The sequence below is a fragment of the Tupaia chinensis genome, unplaced genomic scaffold (genome assembly GCF_000334495.1).
Source record: "Tupaia chinensis unplaced genomic scaffold, TupChi_1.0 Scaffold000115_1, whole genome shotgun sequence".
NCBI classification, from domain to species: domain Eukaryota; kingdom Metazoa; phylum Chordata; class Mammalia; order Scandentia; family Tupaiidae; genus Tupaia; species Tupaia belangeri.
Window position 1 is genome coordinate 9,241,484 of NW_006159579.1, and position 21,421 is coordinate 9,262,904.

At 40.4% G+C, this 21,421-nt stretch overlaps 1 protein-coding gene across 1 annotated transcript in view; it reads right to left on the reverse strand.

Annotated features, from left to right (window-relative positions):
• Positions 1–21,109, reverse strand: part of CHD6 (chromodomain helicase DNA binding protein 6) — a 266,925-nt gene extending 245,816 nt beyond the window's left edge. Inside the window, exon 1 of the mRNA XM_027770197.1 lies at positions 21,052–21,109. The gene's annotated coding sequence lies outside the window, so the exon portion shown is untranslated. The remainder of the gene's footprint in view (positions 1–21,051) is intronic.
• Positions 21,110–21,421: the final 312 nt, after the last annotated feature.

A 21,421-nucleotide genomic window follows, 5' to 3' on the forward strand; every position in this document is an offset into this window, starting at 1 on the left:
GAAGTGACCAAAGGGGTGTGTGGGGGGTGGGTGGAGATGTCTTATCAAGGAAGGATCATGAGAGAAAATTATGGGATGCTAGAATGGACTCTTGATCCAAGAATGGTGATGGTTACCCAGGTATAGAGGAGATTCCAAAAAGTTCATTGGAAAATGGAATTTAAGTTTATTTTGGTGCCAAAAATGTTTGAAATTCATGCATGGTTTTGTCATAACATGTACTTTCCATGAAGTTTTTGGAGACACTCTTTGTATTCATGTAAAAGGCCATCAGGCAGGCAGTGTCTTGAGATTAGAACACTTGACTGAAATTTATGTTATATTTCAAGAACCTAAGTTTTTGGGTTTTGAGGAGCCTTACTCTACCCCCACCCCAAAAAAGTCAATAAACATTGGTGACTGAATGACTAAATACCTTCTGGATAATAACAATAAACTACTAATATTTTTGTATAAGAGAAGAGAAATCTAGCCAAGCAAATACAATCAAATCTTGGGTTGGGGCCCAGCAAATGGCATGATAGTCAAGGTGCTGGACTCCCACATAGCCTACTGCAGTTCAAGTCCTGGATCTGGCGGCTTGCTTTCTCACTTTCCCTCTCTCTCTGTCTCTGGTGAGCACAGGTGCCCTATAGCAAATTAGAAAATAATAACAACAACAGTAACAAATAAAAATAAATAATTCTTTTTTAAAAAGAATATTGGGTTGAAGCTAGATAGCAGGGAACACCATTATCACTTCACACAAGTGAAAAACTTTTGTCCAGAGTTACAGCTGAGTCTACAGGTGCTACCTGGGTATTAGTTCTGTCTCTTACAACTGGCCAGAAACATAATTCCTAGGCATCCAACTCTTCCACCAAGGCATATAATTCTGATGGCATTTCAAGACTCTAGGTAAAAAAAAGGAATTTTACGACTGGAAGTTCCTTGTAAATACATTTTTTAAAAATCTAGAAACATTAGTGATTATATAGAAGGAAGCCTCTACTCAAGTTGCTAGCAATTTTCACTTAATTTTTCTGTGATTGTCTACCTCCAGGCCAAATTCCTAATCATCCTATGAAACCTATGAAACCTAATACAGATGTTAATCCTTTCAGAAACTTCCCCCTAATCTCTCTAACCTCTGCTATGCTCCTATTACTCTTCTACTTAGTTTCATTGCAATTTAAATACTGGTCATGTTTATTTCCCCTATGATCACATTTGTCACCCCAGCACCAACTGCATGGCAGGGGAAGGTTCTTAACAAAGCAAACATCTGTAGAACTGGTTTGAAATATGACTACCACTAAACGTACCCTACCATTTAAATGCCCAATGCTAAAGTCCCCAAATAAGTGGTATTTCCAGATAAGGCACAGTCTGTACTCAAGAAAAGAGAATAAAAATCTATAAATAGTCTCTAGGACAATGTTATTTTTAGTATTATGATTACCAGCCTTTAAGAATGAACTTCAGAGTAGCAACCTAGAGACTAAAGAGCTTGAATGAAGAGAATGAGATCTGCCAGGTAGGCTGTTCGCCTGAGAGAGAGAGAGGTATGATGCAGGAGACCTGGTCCCAGAAGCAGTGGGTTCACTCACTTCACAACAGAGTCTCCAATGCCCTGCACTTATACACATGGAGGAACAAGCGTCTGCGTGACCCTGTGCGCCTCAGAGTTCCCTCATTCGTAAAATGGAGGTAATGACAGAACCTACAAATTCAGGTGTTAAAGGATTAAATGAGATAATATAAAATGCTTAGTTCTTGGTATATCATAAGCACTCAATAAATGTTTGCTCTATTTTGAGCACTCAACAAATGTTTGCTCTATTTAGGATGCCCCAGGCTTTCTGTTTCTTGGGATTTTTTTAAGAGAGATTTTTGCTATAGGGTATGTGCACTCACCACAGAGAGTGACAGAAAACAGGAAATCACCCCCCCTATGGGGGGTGGGGGGGATGGCCACGACATACTCAGGGGGGATGGCAATACCTTCTCCTCCACTCTCCGGGATTTGGGGCAGGCACGCACACACAAGTGTCCAGTATGAGTTTCAAACAGCCGGATACCTCAGTTTTACTCCGTCCTATCATATTCCTGCCCTGCCTAGCAATGGGGCCAGATCTACTGTCTGGGCATTTCCAACTCTGACTTCCTGGCTTGTATGCTGATCCCTCTTAACTATGCAGGGCCTCCCTCTGGCTACAAATACATCCCAACAAAGCAAAGTTACACCTCATTCTATGGACCCTTTCCCCTTCTATTCTCCTAGGGAAAACTTCATAGTTTTCTCATTTTTTCCATGGTGCATTAACTCCTTTCAATTAACAGACTGATGACAGCAAAGTGATCTGATATATAGGTCCCTGAAGTTACTCTCTAAAATATCCCATGGATAAGCCCAGTTAAATAATGAGAATTTCAAGAACTTCAGGTGCTACCATCTAATGTGAGATCCAACCTTCTTTCTCTCTAAACCCTCCTCTATCACTCTCTTTGTCCCTTTCAAGGAAAAGGGAAGCTAGCACCACAAATAACGGAATGAAGGTGCCTATTTCACTTCCCTGGGAAACAAGTCCTTTGGCTACCCACCAGAGTGACTTTACCTGTGGGCTTAAGAAGCTCCCAACAGCCTCCCCTACCATGAGTTCCCAGCCTTCATCTCACATCGAGAAGTCAAACTGCCAGTTTGCTCACGTTTGAGGGTGTTTATTAAAACAGAGTCGGGGCCAGCAGGCGGTGTGGAAGTCAAGGCACTGGAGCCCATACGATCAACTATATGATTCAAATCCCGGACCCAGGGGCTTGGAAAAAAATCACACCAGGCACAGGAGCATGTGTGCCCAAAAATCCCAAGAGGAAAATGGAGAAGAAATAGCAGCATGGCCATCTCCTCCAGGGAGTAATTTCTCACTTTCCCTTTCTCTCTCTCTCACTCTCTCTGGTGAGAGCACACACCCTATAACAAAAAAATAAAAACTGAATAAACAAACAGTCCAATGACTGCCGTGAGCACAGAGGTTCACAGTTGAGCCCTGGTGTACCTCTCTGCTCTTCTCTCTGCAGTCTCTAGACTAGCTCTGCCTTGGCACTGTTCTTCCCACTGGCTCTCACACTTTGGCTAGTCAGTGGGTCACGACCAGCATTTCTTTTTAAACCAAGTCCATTTTATGATATGTAAATTACATTTTAATAAAGCTTTTAAAAAGACTGAAGAATAAAAAATAGAGGGCATCACAGAGTATGAATGCCAAGCAGACCAGCCAGTGGCCTGCCAGTTAAGGCCCTGGATCCCACCTGGTCACCTGCGCAGTTTTGAGTCCTGGACCTGGCAGCTTGAGTAACAAGTCAGGCACATGTGCGTGTGCCCCCAAAATCACAGAAGGAGAGGAAAATGGAGGAGAAAGATTGCAGCCTGACCATCCCCCATGGAGAGTGTTCTCATTTTCTCCTTCTCTCTCTGTCCCTTTCCAACAAGTGCACATGTCCTCTAGCAAATTAAGAAAGAAAAATAAAAGATAGGGGACAAGCAGATGGTGTAATGGTTATGTCGCTGGACTCCCACATGGCCAACCATGGTTCAAGTCCAGACCCGGAGGCTTGAAACTCACGCTGGGCACCTGTGCATGCATGCCGAAAATCCTGAGAGGAAAATGAAGAAGGGATTGCAACGTGGCCACGCTCCCCTCCCCGCCCCTGCCCCAGGGAAATGATTTCTCATTTTGTCTCTGTGTGTCTCTGTTTTTCTGATAAACACAGGAGCCCTATGCCAAAGAAATCTCTCTTAAAAAAAAAAAAGGAAAAAACAATTTAAAAACCATAAAAATATTTTAATTAACTATACACATACACACACACACACGTGTGTGTGTGTGTGTGTGTGTGTGTGTGTGTGCTGAGCATAACACAATGTTTCTATTACTGCCAGTTACTTAAGTCAGAAGCTTACAAAACTCTAGTTTTAGCAGTCAGATATGAACCTAAGGTACATTCTTTGTAGGTAGACAGACAGTTGAGTCTTTGGCCTCCTTCCTTTCCAGGCATTAGGCTGTCCTCAACCTAGGTTCAAATAAAGCATTCTCAATGGGGCACTATCACCCTCAGGAGAAAGTATTCATTTTTAGGGGTAAAAAAATCTTGGTATTGTATTAAGCAGATGTACACACAGTACATAAGCAGATTACACAGTATATCTGTGCTATTAAAATTTCATAAGGAGAGCAATAACACTTAAAAAAAAGAAGTCTTAATAAAAAGGCTCCTTGGGAAACAATGAAGGAGGAAGAAAAGAAAACTGTTGAGAAACACTGGGTTAAAAGAATCCTTTTCATGAAGCCTAATCTCTAAGATTATGCATACAGTTGGAAATGGTACTCTCAGTAAGCCTTGCCTTTGGCGGACCTATGACGGACTGGCACTGGTCTGTCAGGCCTCTTGGCAAGGGGGCATGTGGCATGCAAGGCAGTGGGCAGGGCTTCGTGTGTGTTTGCAGCCACTCCTCCATCACTTGCACTGCCTCCTACCAAAACCTGTGGTTGTGTGATTGTTTCATTGTATATTGCAATGCGCTAGTGGTGGAAATGGGGTGTGCAGTGGAGGATATACAGTAGGGTCATCCCAAGGCCAACCCCTAATCCCCATCAGTGGAGGGATTATCTTCCACAAGGCTGGTCCCTGGTGCAGGGAAGACTGGGGACCACTGTCCTAAAACTTTCTTCTATCTCGTTTTACACCTAGTAATCCAACTAGTACCCAGATACACCTGAAAAGATGTGGAGTTCAGTTTTGCATGTGGCACAAGCAGTTGGAGCTGCCGAGTATGTGACTGGAATTCAAATATTTATTAAGAACCTACTATTTACAAATTTCTATGAGGAATTCAAAGCACAGAAAATGGACATTGCACCTGTAGAAGCAACAATTTTATTGTAGAAAACAAAAATATAGAAACTTAAAGAGAAGAATAATTACTTGGCTCTGTTTCTCCTTATCCCAGCTCCCACTGCGTGAATTCAAAGATTTACCCCTTAGTCAAGCCTCTGAAATAGCCTACTGTATCATTCCTTCATTAGGCTCTTTAAGCCAGTGGGTCTCAAACTTGAGTACACACAGGAATCACCTAGAAAGTTACTAAAACACCCAATACCTGTGTCCTCTTCTTGAGAATATCTGATTTTATTGTGTACAGCTTGGAATTTGTGGTATGTTTAAAAGTTTTTCAAGTAATTCTAATATGCCACAAAGTCTGGGTGCCACTGTTCTAAACCAACTTCTGCTGTCCAAGCATAGAATACTGCAACTCTCCTGTATTAAAATCTCTGATGACTCCCCTCTGCCAACACAAATTCAAAAGCCTTTTCAACATCTCTAGCCTACCCCTCTACCAGCTTGCCTGCCAGTACTCCACAGTTCACTGTATGCTTCTGGAATATTTCCTATGCATAATAGCCTTTCCAAAATGATAGACGCCAATCCTGGTCTCTGAGAATCACACTCCAAATCAAATTTCAAGAACCAGTTTAAAAGTTCCTTCCTTTCAAAAGTTTTAACCAATAGCCTTGAGTTGATGGCTGCTCCCACTTCCCATTCTAATAAAACTTTGAACATAGCTCTAATTTGACAATCATTATGGTGTTTATAGTAGCAGTTTACCTTTCTAAGACAGTTCATTCTACAAGCGCAGAGAGCACTTGAAGTTATCATCAAGTTCCTAGTGTCCAGTAACTGCTGAAATACAATGAATATTTAGTAACTATTTACTAAATAAATAGACATCACATACTTACATAATAAAGGAATATAGGAATAAAAATCTGAGGGAAGACAAAAGCAATTCAATACAAAATGCCAAATTAGTTGTATCAGCAAAATCTGACTCCAAAAATGCAGCAAGAGAGACTGCTTCAGGCAGACACAGAGAGGACTCCAAAAGGCCACTGGAACTTATTCTCACATCTCAAAGGAAGAAAATGATCTAGATAGGTCAAGAGCAAGGGGCAGAGAACGGCAAGCAGGGAGAACAGCACAAATATGGACCATAGCACAGAAAAAGCCATTTAGCTATGCCATGCCATTCTTCAAAAGATACCCTAAAAGGACTAGTAGCAGTAACACACCAGTAATGTAGTGCTCCGTGATGCTGTACCATGTGAGAAGGTCACGGATTTGTACCCGAGGGCTTCCTTGTGCCTGCTGGGCACCCATGATCAGGGCAGACTGAGGCCTGTCTCCCACTCTCTCTCTTTTTCTTTCATGGAAGATAAAAAATTATAAAACATTTTTTTAAATTCCTTTAAGAAAAACTTTAGAAATTCACCATGCTTTTCTTAGTTGTATAAATCTATTCTGTCTCGTTATCTTGCTTTATTTTTCTTCCTAGAAAGAAGAAAACCACCAGTTCACACCAATATTCAAATACTCACTAGAATGTAGGCTCATGAGAGCAGGAATATAACTGTGTTTACTGCTGCATCTCAGGTACACCCCAGGTTTTTACCAGTGCCTAGTACATAATAGATGTTCAATAAGTATTTGGTGAACAGGTAAACAAATTTATCATGGGCTTCTGATTTCTCATTTCCTTCTACCTAGAGACTTCCTCCCTTCCTCACCCAGTCTCTACACATCCAAATCCTGCCTATCCTCCCAATCCCACTAAATGCCCTGTCTGACTCAAAGCCTTCTCTGACTCCCCTCTTCCCCTTTCTTAACTTTCTGGAAGCCCTATATCTTTCTTGTCTTATGATACTTTTCACGGGCTACATAATATAATGGCACAAATATCTGTGTACAGGCATTTATGAATATCTTATCTCCTCTTTATACTATAAATTTTTTGATGGCAAATCTCTAGGTCATACCCTTCTCCTAGAAAATAGTGCCTCATAGAATCTATTACTGATAATATGTTGAATAAAAGGAACAAAAAAAAAGGAGGCTTAAACTTTCCCTTTTTTAAAAGAAATATTTCCTTATTTATTTACTTCTATTTGTTATTGTTATTTTTTAATTTGATCAGAGAGAGACACAGAGAGAGAGAAAGGAAACTCAAGAAAGTACGTCGTCAAGTCTGGAACTCAAAGGGCAGTTGGCCATTTGGGAATCCAGCACCTTTTAACTACCTTGCCACCTGCCAGCCCAAACCTTAAATAACTTAATATTAACCTTAATAAAGGGATAATGATTTTTCAGCACTCATCCTGGCACTGTGAAACCTGATTCTTTAAAATTATAATATCCAACACTTAACTCATGCTTACAATGCATAAAGCATTGTTCCAGTTATAAATAAATTAATGAATTTAATTCGCAAAACCACCATATGAAATAAGCATTATTATCATCTCCAGTTTACAGATGAGGAAACTGAACCACACAGAAGTTCACACATTCTGTAAGTGGAAGATTTAGGATTTGAACATAAGCAGTCTAGCTATAGAATCCATGTACTGAGCAATATGCCATAATGTCATTATGATTGCTGGGAAGCCGTCCTATAAATATGGCTCATCATGGCCTTCTAAGAAAGTTACTTACAAAATATTATCATATTATACAAGGTGGAATTCCAGAAGACAGTAAAAGTAGACAATAATTGACAAAAAAACAGAGGTTTTTGCAGTAGGACATTGAAAAGAATAAATCTGGTACTCCTGGATCTAGATCTTTAAAAACATCTATAAGAAGGGATGGAACAGAGAGGTAATCTCAGAGTCCATATTCTATGGGGTCACTGAAAAAGCCATGATGTATTTTTCTATGCAAAAATGCATCATGACTTTTCTGACACCCCGATATATATCAAATATATTTATCACAGAGGGTACTAATACAGTACAACATAAAGACTGGCAGCAAACTGTGGTTCTCAAGAATGCAGGGCTAGGGGTTGGCAGGTGGCATGGTGGTTAAGGCACTGGACTCCCACATGGCAGACAGTGCTCCGAGTCCCAGACCGGGTGGCTTGCTTTCTGATTTTTCTCTTTCTCTCTCATGGATTGCATTCTCACTTTCTCTCTCTCTCATGAGCGTGTGTACACCATAGCAAATTAAAACAATAATAATAATAAATAAAATAAAATATAAAACAAAAATGCAGTGTTCAAAAATCAAACTGCCAGAGTTATTAGTTCTACAGTTGTGGACTCGTAACTGAATCCTTTTGTCTCATTTTCCTCAACGATATAATGGGCCACAATAATAATGCATGTGAATTCATCGGTATGGGTTTGGTTATGCCACAGTAATAAAAAAATCCATGAAAAACTCAGTGCCTTGGGCCGGCTCCATGGCATCATTTAAGGGCCTGGACCCCACATGGCCAACTGAACAATTAGAATCCTGGCCCTGACGGCTTGAGAAATACACTGGGTGCATGGGCACGTATGCCTAATACCCCAACTGACAAGAAGGAGAAATGGAGAAGGGATTGCAGCATGATCACACCCTATTAGAAGGTGCTTTCTCCCTCTCTCTGTCTCTCTGGTGAGCACAGGTGCCCTCTGGCAAACAAAACAAAACCTCAGTGCTTCAAGCAAAGGTTTACTTACTTAGACTTATAAAACCATGGCATATCTCTTTCAAAAGAAAAGGTATCCCCCAGAAGTGACACTCATCGCTTCCATTCAGATTTCAATATCTAAAGCAAATCACATAGCCACCACTAACTTCAAGGTTAACAGAGTAATCCTACCACATGACCAAAAGAAAAGTAATCAGAAATATTGGTGACAAATCCTAACAATCACCATACCATGAAAGAGCCCAGCACCATACCTGGCATACAGGTATGTAAGCATTAGTGATTGATAGCTATTATTACTGTCATGATTATTGAGGGGTCTGGGAAAAACCTATTTCAATAACTAAATCATAAAAATGAATGGCTGAATAAGCAAATATTTTAAAAAAATCACATATTATTTGCAATAAAGCAAAGATGAATTTACAAGTGTTTTACCAATGATATAAGCGAGAGAAATGCCAAGAAGTTTCTAATGAGAAAAAAAAAATAGTAAATAAAATAGTACAAGCATTGACAATGATATGAGGAGGGACATGCCAAAACATTTCTAGTAAACAAGACATAGTAAACAAGAGTTACTAAAATAGTACCACCCATTCTTATTCATTTAGGGCCATATCAAATTCCATTGATCATTTCTTTGCTGTTTTACTTTCAAGGACATTCTTAAAAATCATGCAGTCTTCCACAGGATCACTCTTAATCTCGGGGCACTTCTTCCTACTATGTTCCTCTTAAATTCTTAAGGGAAATTATTTTATGTGGATTTTTAGAACCCTAACCCTTAGGGATTAGAGGGAAAATCCTATTAGTAAAATGAGAATTTCTTTTACCTTTCTTTTTTCCCCTAAAGATTCATTTATTTAATTTTATTATTATTATTTGCTATAGGGCACATGTGCTTACCAGAGACAGAGAGAAAGAGAAAGCCAGAAAGCAAGGCACCAAGTCAGGGACTTGAACCATGACTGGCCATATGGGAGTCCAGCAGCTCAACTACCATGCCACCTGCTGACCCCTAGAACTTCTTCCTTTCTTTTTTTGTACCCCAAGAATTAATTGAGTTTTCTTTCTTTTTATTTCTCTCATTTATTTATTTTGTATTTGACAGATTTTTGCTATAGGGCAGAGGCACTCACCGGAAAGACAGAGAGTGACAGAGACACAGAAAACAAGAAATCACCCCCTGGGGGGGATGGCCACACTGAAATCCCCTCTCCATTTTCTTCACACACAAGTGCCCAGCATGAGTTTTAAGCTGCCGGGTTCAGGACTTGAACTACAGTCAACTATGTGGGAATTCAGTGACATAACTATTATGCCATCTGCTGGTCCCTCAAGAATTAATTTCTAATTGTGACTTGGCCATAGATCAGCTCTGGGGCTGATATTTATATAAGTGGGAACTCATTCCATCATCCCATGAAATGATGAGATTGGGACTAGATAATCCCAGAAATATCTTCCAGCTCTATTCTTCTGCAATCCTGATGAGTTTTGCTATACGAAAATCTAGTTAAAATGCACACTTCAGTCTCAACTAGAAATAGATGGCAGCAACAAAACTTACATCAAGCGTGAACATGTAACATCGTTGAAAATACCAAGGGAGAGCCCTACTGGTATGAAATGCTACAGGTGAGATCGCAGAGAGCATGGGCTGGCCATGTAACACAGGAGGTAAGTGCTGTGCCAAAGAAGTCAGATTCTACCTGGCCAACCAGGGCTTGAGTCTTGGCCCAGCTGGTTTAAAAAACATGGTAGGCACACACGCCCAGGATTCTGCTGGGATGGAGAACTGGAGGGGAAAAACAGACTGGGGTATAACCAGGTCCCATTGGGAGGAGGGTACTCTCTCTCTCCTTTTGTTCCTCCTGCCATGACACACACACACACACACACACACACACACACATTCTCTCTCTCTCTCTCTCTCTCTCCTACATGTAGGCATCCTCTCACATTTAAAAAAGAAAAAAAAAGTGAACAAAGTAGCATTATGTGTAAATAAGGAGACAGGCATTTGTGCCTGGTTTATGAAACTGCAGTCTTTTAGTAACATCTCATAAAATATTCCAGGAACCAGAGGCAGAGATGGGAACCACTTGAAGCAAGGAACTTCCAATCCTTTCAAGCAGGGGATCTATCAAACTATCAGTTCTAAATTCCAAATGACTGGACTTTGGAGTTAACACCCATAGCAATCATTCAAATACATACCCAGAGATACAGGATTTTAAAGTCTCTGGAGAATATCAGACAAAATAGCCCAAATCACCGTAAAAAATGTTAAGTTTAAGCACCACACTCAGTGACACCTGGGTCATTTTCAGCTAAACAGAAATCTCTGCCCAAATGACCTATCACCACATCTTCACTATCTCTGCTCTTGGAGTGTAAGACTGACTGTTCCTACAACAGAATTAATGGGAACACTGTGCTGACTTGCAATAAACACCAAAGGAAGACAATACAGCATTAACTCAAGCCATAAACAAAACAGGCACAGCTGTATTATAAACTTTGCACGCTGGCAACCCTATTCATGTTCTTTAAGGAATCTTGTGATTCTAACATTCTATGAGTCTATAAGCCCCATGGAACACTATTTAATGTCCTCTCATGCTTCAAGAGTCACTGCCTAAATGACTAATGATTTCCTACTTGAACACTTAAAGCCTAGTAAATATATTAAATAAAGCTGCTATTTCATTAAATTATTTTATAATGCCTAGACAGCATTTTCAAAAGCTATGATTTTACATGTGGATTTTCATTTACATCTATAGCCAAATTCCTTTCCACTTGTCAGTCACAAAATAAATTTCCAATTCTGCAATGGATTCTAATCAATGTACCAGAGTCAATGCTTTCCTTGATTTTTAGGAGTTTAAAATTTGAAGTACAGTATACAGAAAGGGGAGAGGGATGAGTATATGCAGTCTTGAATGAGCAAAAGAAATCTTTTTTTTTCCAATTTTGCCAGAGGGTGTAGGTACTCTCAGAGACAGAGACAGAAGGAAAATGAGAAAGCATCCCCCAATGGACATGGTTATGCTGTAATCCCTTATCTTCCATCTCTCCTTCCTTTTGGGATTCTAGGCAATCATGCATACACACCCAGCATGTTCCTCAAGTTGCTGGGTTCCGGACTTGAGCCATGAATTCGGCCATGTAGGATCCAGCTGCCTTAACCACCACACCACAGGCTGGCACAAAATTCCTCTTTTTAACAAACCAATTTTTAAATAGAACAGGAATAAAGGGTAAGACTCAGCCTTTCAAAAGAGTTGTGGTCACTGTTATAAGAAACAAAGATTCTCTTTATAAACTCAAATACCATCCCCCAATTTAGTTAATAGATAAATCAGAAGTACTTCAACAAACATCTCTATTAAAAAAAGTAATAACAACCTTCAAACCAGCATTTTCTATTGAAAACTGGAGAACTACAGTATTGCACTTAAAAGCTGCCTGTCTTAAATCTTTACATGAAAGAAAAAAGCTTCAGAAGTTATACTGAAAGACATCATGCATGTTAGTCAGAGATACGAAGGGTCATAAGGTCTCTCTGAAACAGCTATCTTGCTGTTTGCAAAGCCTTGCAAAGAGACATCCAAATTTATTTTCTGATCCTACTATTTTCTGAACATTCAAATCAACTGTCAGATAAAAATAAACAGATAAATATAAATAGGTAAATAGTGTCAAAGCCTTACAAGACACATCCAATTTTATTTTCTGATCCTATTTCCTGAACATTCAAATCAGCTTTCAGATAAAAATAAATAGGTAAATATAAATGAGTAAACAGTGTCAAATTTTGTTATATGACTCGTTTAGTCTCACTTCAGGCTGGAGAACAGTCTTGTCCCATATTATATTCTCCTTTCCAGATGAAGAAAATAATTCCACTTTTGCTCCAAAGGGAGTGAGGGGGCTAAAGGGTCTAGAGCTGTTCTGTCCAGTACAGCTGCCACTAGCCATGAGTGGCCTTTAAAATTTTTCCTCCTCAGTCATGCTAGCCATACTTTAAGGACTCAAAAGCAACACGTGGCTTAGCAGCTCCTACACAAGTATGGGACACACACAGCAGACAGTTCCACTGCACAGTGCTGATGTAGAACTGTTTCTCAAAGACCCAAGTATACAGAAATGATCAGTATAGTTTGTGAAAACACATATTCCCCAGCTCCCAGCCAGGTACCCTATCTCAGTAGGACCAAGATGGTGCCTAAACCCTGCACCTTTTTTTTTTTTTTGGAGAGGTTTTTGCTATAGGGCGCATGCATTCTCCAGAAAGACAGAGACAGAGAGAGACAGAGAGACAGAAAGCGAGAAATCACCCCCCAGGGGGGATGGCCATACTGCAATCCCTTCTCCTCCTGGGATCTTGGGCATGCATGCACATGTGCCTGGTGTGAGTTTTAAGCCACTGGGTCCGGGACTTGAACCACAGTCGACCACATGGGAGTCCAGCAACATAGCCAGTACGCCAACTGCTGGTCCCTAAACCCTGCATTTCTAACAAGCTCCAAAGTAATGCTTATATTTGTTATCCATCACTCTGAGCAGTGCTCTCTGTAGTTTCTGTTTTTGTTCTTTCCCAACCCAGCATGGGTTATTATACCAGAAAAATGAAATCACTGGGAAAAAATAAATTAAAAAGGACTACAACATAGGGCCTTCTCAATGGCCTGGTGGATAAGGTACCCAGATCCCACACGGCTGACCTTGCTATTTGACCCTGGGACCCGGTACTTTGAAAAACACACAGGGTGTTATGTATGGCTACATGCCCAAAATCCCAAAAGGGGGAAGAGAGGGAGGGGAAGGGATTGCAACATGACCATGCCCTGTAAGGGGTGCTTTGTTCCCCCACCTCCCAAGCATACATGCCCTCTGGCAAAAAAAAAAAAAAAAAAAAAAAGACTATATCAACTAACATTTATTATTAAGCAGACAAATCATTTTCTGGCAAACGACTACAAAAGCAGCTACATGATTCTTTTCAAGTTCTGTACTCATCTCCTCACAGGTAACAGTTCACAGAACTGCTTTGAGCAGCCTGATCTAGAAGATCTCAATTTACATTTTTACAATGATCTTTCTGGAGTTGGTCATTAACAGTCTCTTGCACATCTACCATATTCTCAGTTTATTTTTATAAGTCAAGTGGCTTTTGCCACTGTTCCTACCATTAGGCAGAATACCTCTAAACAATCCCCTAAAGGGAAACTGTACTGGGTCTCCTTAAAGAAACAATCTAATGGTGACATCATTTATAATGTGACTTGAATCTATCACATGATCAACAATGATGGTTTAACTTTTTCACTCAAACCTAAAGTTGAATTTAGACCCCATAGCTGAATTTAGACTGCTAACACTGCACAAGTTGTTAACCCAAAATACACAATGAGCAATAATAAAGTCTGTGTTAAATTACACAGAATTTCTTCCAGTACATAAAACCTTTGATCTGAACCTAGCTTACGTGACATAATCCTTCAAAGAACTTCTTAGAATACTGATGGTTTTTCTTGAACTCTAAGTAAACAGTCCAGGTACACTATTCATGTACCCTTAAGGAAGAAAAAACAAACAGAATTCCTTTATAAAAGTCAATGCCCTTCACTTAGCAATCTACACATCACACCAAAGAAACTAGCATGGCTGCACAGCCTAGTAGCTAAGGGAACTGAATCCTACAAGGCCAACCCAAGTTCAAATCCTGGTTTCCGCAGGTTGCCAAAAAAACACACAGGGCACCTCTCTCAGCCTAACCAAGAGGCCAAAAGAATAGAGAAATTGAAAAGGGCTTGTGCTGTGACCACACCCCATTCCACTGGGGGGTGCTTTCTCCCTCTTGCTGTCTCTTTCTGGCAAGTGAAAAATTTTATTTTATTTAATAGTAAAACATAAACCTCAACTAAAATATATAACTGATTTTTCCTTCGATTCACCTTCTGGTCTCTCCCAACAAGTGGGCCTTCTAAGAAAACTTCCAGGATAACTTCAAGTTTGACTTCCTAGAGCTGCTCTGAGAATTTTCCTACTGCTCTAGGATTCTGTTACACCAATTTGCTTATTATTTAAGTAAATCATAAATAAGTCTCTGAGAACTTTAATATGAATTCTTTATCTAAATCAAGAATTTCTACATATACACATGCTCTCTGTAAAATAAGCTTATATGTTCAACTACAGTAGGAAAAACTCCATTTAAAATTAATATTTATAAAGGTTGGCAGGTGGTGTAGCGGTTAAGTGCTCTGGGCTCTCACATGGCTGACCACCGTTTGAATCCCAGACCTGGCAGCTTGCTTTCTCACTTTCTCTCTCTCTTTCTCTCACTCTGTCCTTCTCTGGTCAAATTAAAAAACAATAAATAAATACAGTTAAATAAAATAATTATTTTTTTAAAATAACATTAATATAAACTGAAGTTTCTCATAAAAACCTAAGGAACATAAAAATATGGCCAACCATGGTTTGAGTTCCAGACCTGGCAGCTTGCTATCTCACTCTTCCTCTCTCTGCCTGTTTCTCTCTGGTCAAACGGAATAATAATAAATAATAGTAAATAAATGATTCTTTAAAAAAAGAAAGTACAGGGCTTCATTTCAGAGTAAGAAACAAAAACTCTTTTCCCCCCTAACATACTAAATGAAGCAATAGCAGAATGAATACGTAGTATTCAAAGCTAGAAAAATGTCAGGAACTTTTACCACAGCCACTCCTCCAGTTCTATCTCAAGAGGCAGATGGTTAAAACTTAGAGACCCAACACCTTCTAAGGCTGTCATGCATTTGTCCCATTCTTCCCACTCCAATCTTCAACTCTTTCAGACTGCAATGGCATGGATAGCTTCCATAGGACCACAAGGAGGGAAGAATTCTGGGGATGACCTCAGGATATTGCCCCAGGGTATGCCTGGATGCCGCCCAGAAAGATGCAACAATACTTCTCCAAACCCAGAAGACCAACTGATCAAGGCTGAGGCTAAACTATCTGCTAAAGGGCAAAAAAGGCCTAAAGGGGCCAGCTGGTGGCAGGGTGCTTAAGGAGGCTGGATTCCATACAGCCAACAAGTCCCAGACCCAACAGCTCTAAAAACACACTGTGCACATAAGCATGCGTGCCCGAAGTCACAAGAGGGCAGTGTTGAGAAGGGGCTGTGAAAAGGCTATCCCCCCAGTGGGTGCTTTCTCTCTGCCTCCAAACTCCTACTCACACACAAGTGCACAGTACTCTCTGGCAAATCAAGCAAAGAGAAAAAAAGCACGGCCCAAAGAAGTCAGCCTGTAGGCAGATTTTGCTCAAGCAAAAACAATAGTTTTGGAATAACCTAAGTCAATGATCCTTATGAGTTTTGTTTCTTTTGGTATGTGAGTGGACATGGATAAGGGGTAGGTGACGAGTGACGGTGAGAGTCACGGATTCATATGAGAATCATAAAAGCAATGGATTCTCTTCCTATAAAAATGTAGACACAACAAAATTTTGCATGCTATTTTGAGTTCACTGAACAGCTAAAGATTTGTCCCAAATGGGAAAAAGTCTCAGCCTAAGTAGGTAGGAACCAAAAGTTAATGTGATGAAAAGTCTTTTACCCTTAAGCCTGACCTTTTATATTAAAACAATTTTAGAATTAAAAAGGAATTATAAAGAGCCACCAAAACAAATTCTCTCACCACACAATGTACAAGAAAATCCAAAATACAAAGTGGCAACTACTTGATAAAAAAATTATATATTTGATCCATGCAATGTGATCAGTAAATACCTTCTACAGAAGTGGAGGACCAGCTAGCAGTATGGTGGTTAAGGTGACTGGATCCCAAACCACCCACTGCATGATTTCAGTCCCCTACCCAGCTGCTTGAAAAACATACGTTGGGCAAGTGAGCATACATGCCCAGAATCGCAAAAGGAGGGCGAAATGGAGGGGAAGGCCTGCAGTGTGACCATTCCCCATGCAAAGGGCTTCTCTGTTTCCCTCTTGAACAACTGCACATGCCCTCTGACAAATTTTTAAAAATTTTTAAAAAGGGTAAAAAATGGAAATCTCACTTTACTTATTTAAAAAAAATTCAAGTATGTTCCTATCACTTTCTATATGTATTTGGATCTATGTCCTGAAGTTACCTTTAAAGTTCCTACTTCCTAGCTTTTCTGAAAATGTTCAAATACTGTCTTAGTAATGTTAAGTTCTTCTGAAATGCTAACCGATAAAAGCACCATGGGAGTCTGCTGAAAAATCATTGCCAAAAATTTTAAGTTCATTATGACTATAAAGAAAAGAGATTAATTATAAAAATTGAAAAAAACTGATTCTTTAAAAGAGGTGTTATTTATGTCAGAAATTCTTAAGGTCCCAGAATAGAACAATGATGGCTAACGACACAAAGAATAAATGTAAGAGTATGTACAGAATCAGTATTACGGACTATATAAATCAACAAACGCAGATATACTACAGAATATACACATTTTTCTCTGGATTTTATGCAAAGGATTTAGTTTGGAAATGGGAACAGTGATGGATCTTTTAAAATAAGTCCATTACTACCTCGGGACTTTTATGGAAGTAACGATTTCTCATAAGGGTATCAACACCTCCACAACATAAACTAAAAAAAAAAAGAACATTTGGCAAGGAAAAACTGAGTGCATTCTTCCTCTGAACTACATGGTTATCACTGTCCCATGTTACACCCAAACCCCTAAATGTCCTAGGAAGGCTACTCTTACGCTATAGAGACAAGGGGGGCAAGAAGTGCCCTCACAGTACTCTACAGTAACCCTGCTCAGTGGTAATGCCTGAATGGAAAAGTAGAAATGAGTGCATATATGAACTTAGGGAAGGTGTGTTGGTTAACCTAACACACTAAAATATGCCAACACTCTCAAGCTTTTAAAGAAGTTTTAAGAGAAAATTGTTAGTGAAAAGATATGTGTTTTTGGATCCAGATAATTTGGGTTAAAATTCTGGCTCTGTCACTTATTAGCTTTATAGTCATGAATAAGTTACTTCATTTCTGAGGTGCAGTCCAGCCTCATGAAGTTGTCTATGAAAATGGTTATTTTTTATTTTCATTTTGGTAACCTCAGCACCTGGCTGGGTGTTGGATACACACCAGGTATTCAATCAGAACTAGTTCTTTTTGGTCCCCTTACAAGTCTGTCACATTCCAATTGCAAACAAAAATGTTCGCTAGAGAACTGATACCTAAGCCCTAGCTATTATTTTATGTTATTTCAAAGAGTTTTCAGTACAATAACCTGCTACCAGAGAATGTAAACAGTCCTATGGAATTTGCTGCAGCTCTTCACTGAGTTAAACTAAAGCTTCATGGGACTAGCAGTTAGCTTAACGGCTATCTCGCTGGACTCCCAAGTTGTCTACTGAGGTTTGAGTCCTGGACCCGGTGGCTTAAAACTCACACCGGGCACGTGTGTGTGTGCGCGCGCCCAAGATCCCGAGAGGAAAAAGGAGAAGGGATTGCGGCGTGGCCATCCCCCCAGGAGGTGATTTCTTGCTTTCTGTGTCTCTGTCTTTCTGGCCAGCGTACACGCCCTATGGCAAAAACCTTTTCAAAAAAAAAAAAAAGCTTCATATGAAGGATGGAAATAACAGTCTTCAAAATGTTCATTGAAAATGCTTATTATGAAAAAAGTTTGCATGAATTTTTAATATTTTGCAACAAAACAAATTTGCATTTTTAAAATTTGTACCTTAATTCCGTTTTCCATTAATTCTTTGAAGTACCCTCATATAAGAAAACCACTAAATGTTTACTAAAAACAAAACTATTGTAAGTCTTGCTATACTGGCAGTAGGAAGGTGGTAAAACACAGTATCCTCATTCAGTTTGGATACTATTATTGCCCCACACCAAAGTATTTTTGTAGGTAGTCTCTGCATCCTAAAATCTGTTCAGAGAGATTCAGAATACATGGGGTCCACTACATGACCTCATGTGGTGCACTGTGTGAGCCATACATAGTCTTTCCATGACAGTTGAAAAACATAGGCACCTACAGTGAGAATCAAGCCTGAAGTTGTGGAGCCTCTTGGTTTAACACAAGACATAACCACAAACTCTAGTTGAGAAACCAAGAAAAACAAAAAAGTTCTTAGAAATTTCTATAAACCTGGGACCAGCAGTTAGCATAATGGCTATGTCGCTGGACTCCCACGTAGTCGACCGCGGTTTGCGTCCCGGACCCGGTGGCTTAAAACTCACACCGGGTGCGTGTGCATGCGTGCCCAAGATCCCAAGAGGAGAATGGAGGAGAAGGGATTGCGGCGTGACCATCCCCCCTGGGTGGTGATTTCTCGCTTTCTGTCTCTATGTCTCTCTCTGTCTGTCTGGCGAGCGTATGCGCCCTATAGTGAAAAACCTCTCCAAAAAAAAAAAAAGAAATTTCTATAAACCATAGAGATCGCCACAACCCAGTAGCCTGTTGTTTCTGATAGGTTTTCTGTAGTATTATGACAAAAATCACAAAAAAAGATGTTTCTAAAGAGATAAGACTCTGCTCCATATTTTCTTTGGTATTGTAAATAGATGGAAGAAAAATGAATAAAGAAATACAAAGAAACTAATGTTCCAAAAATGCTGCAGTGTGGTTGTGGCTCTCCTAATTCACTTTTAACTGGTCTTTCAACTGTCTAGAGCTTGCTTTAAATAAGAAACTAATGAGTTCGGTAAGCCTCCAACTGTAATAATAAACTACAAAAATAATTATAAAGATATAGAACATTCAAAAGTTGTAAAAATGGTCATAGTCAGAGTTTGCAGTGCAGTTAACAGAAGTGCTAAATGTGAAAAGTAAAGAAATAACTGCAGAATAAAAAATCTAACTCCAGAGAGACTGTGATAACACACTAAGATACAAGTTTAATTTCACAGCAGATCTAGATTTACTGTGCCCACAGTCAGACTACGTCAAGAACAGTAACAAAGTCTGGTTTCTATAAGAGAGATTCCAAAGCTTACGCAAAAGGGGAAAGTGGGAGAGGATATGTATAGGTTAGCTTTTTTTCTTCTTTTTTAAATTTCCTTTCAGGTTAGCTTTTAATAGTCTATTAATCAAGATAAAAGTTTAGAATCAAAACCAATCATAATTCATCTATGAAATCTGCTCTGGGACTGAAAGAACTCTGAAATTCATAATCTTAACATCCACATTTTCCAAAGGCCTTCAGTTTCAGTGATGCATTTGCTTACTAGAGAAACCACCTGCTCTGGTTGGCATAAACCATATTACTTGACGATTCGTGCCTAATCATTTTATCATACACCGCTCTCAAACCTTCTTTCTGTTGCCAGAGAACCTCAAAGTTCACAAAAACTCTCTCTCTGAGATTGCCAACCTAATCTTTCCATTTGGCTTTCAGTCAAACTCAACTGTGCCACATATAGTCAGTGGGACAGACCCCAGTAAAACAGCTCACAAACTACCCTGCAAAGGAGCAGAGCCACCTCTCCATTCAACGGTCACAAGCATATCCCCATAAAGTATGCAGAAATTTGGAGCACATGGGGACAGTATACTTACACACCCTTGGGGAAATAATAATCAAATCTCAGACAACATTCCAGACACCCTGAAAACTATACATGTCTAAAATGTGCATTTTCTCTGTTCTTGGATCTGTTACACCAGAAACGAGCCATTTTCAGGGAGTGGGGAATAAGGCACACACAGGTGAGCCCCAAAGAAAGATGCTCAGAAATGCCAGAGTCACTAGAATCCTTGGCCAGATTACATGGTCCATAAACCCTAATTTAGAGAACACGGGCCTACAAGTTCAAAATTGAATTATACTGCCTTATTAGATCCCACACGACTCAACCCAGTCACATTAGTTGTAACTGGAACTAGGAATACTTTATGTACACAAATATAAAGTGCCTGCTTATACATTTTTAATTGGATCAAATAAAACTGAAGCTGCAAACAAACTCAAATTTCAATTATCTCACTAGTGAGGGGATTTCCTAATAACGTCTTTTTAAAAACCAAGAAGCTGCCAACCCTTTGCACATCTGACAGGCACGTCCCTGGATATTTGGGAGCAACGGACCCTGTTACTTATCAACAGTGAAGAAAATAAATACCCTGAAGGAGAGAGTTGTTTTTTTTGTTTTTGTTTTTTTAAAAAAGCTCAAACGTGCCACTTAATAATGCACAAAACTTGGCAGCGGGGGTGCTGGACCCCTCCAGGCTCCAATTTTGGGGCAAGTGCGCGCTAATGCCTAAGAAGGGGACCTATGGGGTGCGCGATCGGTGGACTCGCCGGGGCCCCCGCCCCCTCCCGGAGCAGCAGCCTGGCACCAGCCCACCTCCTCCACCCCTGCAAACAGACGCAGGACGCCAATGGAGCAACTTCTCCGCGGGGGCGGCGGCGGGAATAGCGGTCACCCCTCCAGCCCGGCCAGCGGGGCGGGGCTAGGGGCCCGCAGACAAGGCCGGTCCGCCGAGGCCGGGAAGGAAAATAAAAAGTTAAGAGAAGAACTTACCTAAAATGGCTCCTGCAGCAGCCAAAATACAAACAGCTATTATTTGGTGAAGTTTAGCTCAGACACCCTACAAGGACACCCTAACCCAGCTCGGGCCCGCCTTCCCTGCCTCGCTATTGGGCTCCGCTGGCCCAAAATACAGAGTCATTGGTGAGCCTGACTGCCGCTCAAACAGAAGCCCATTTCAAGCTTGCTTGCAGGGGCGAGTGATGGGCTTGCTCCATTGTGCTCCTATTTGCATGGATGTGATCGCGGCTCTGATTGGCGGGGGCCGGGGCCGCCCCGCCCCCTGCCTCGCGCCCCCCGCCTGGGAGACGCCGCTTCGCGCGGCCCCGCCCCCCCAGGACTGAGCGGCAGGGCCACGGGGGGG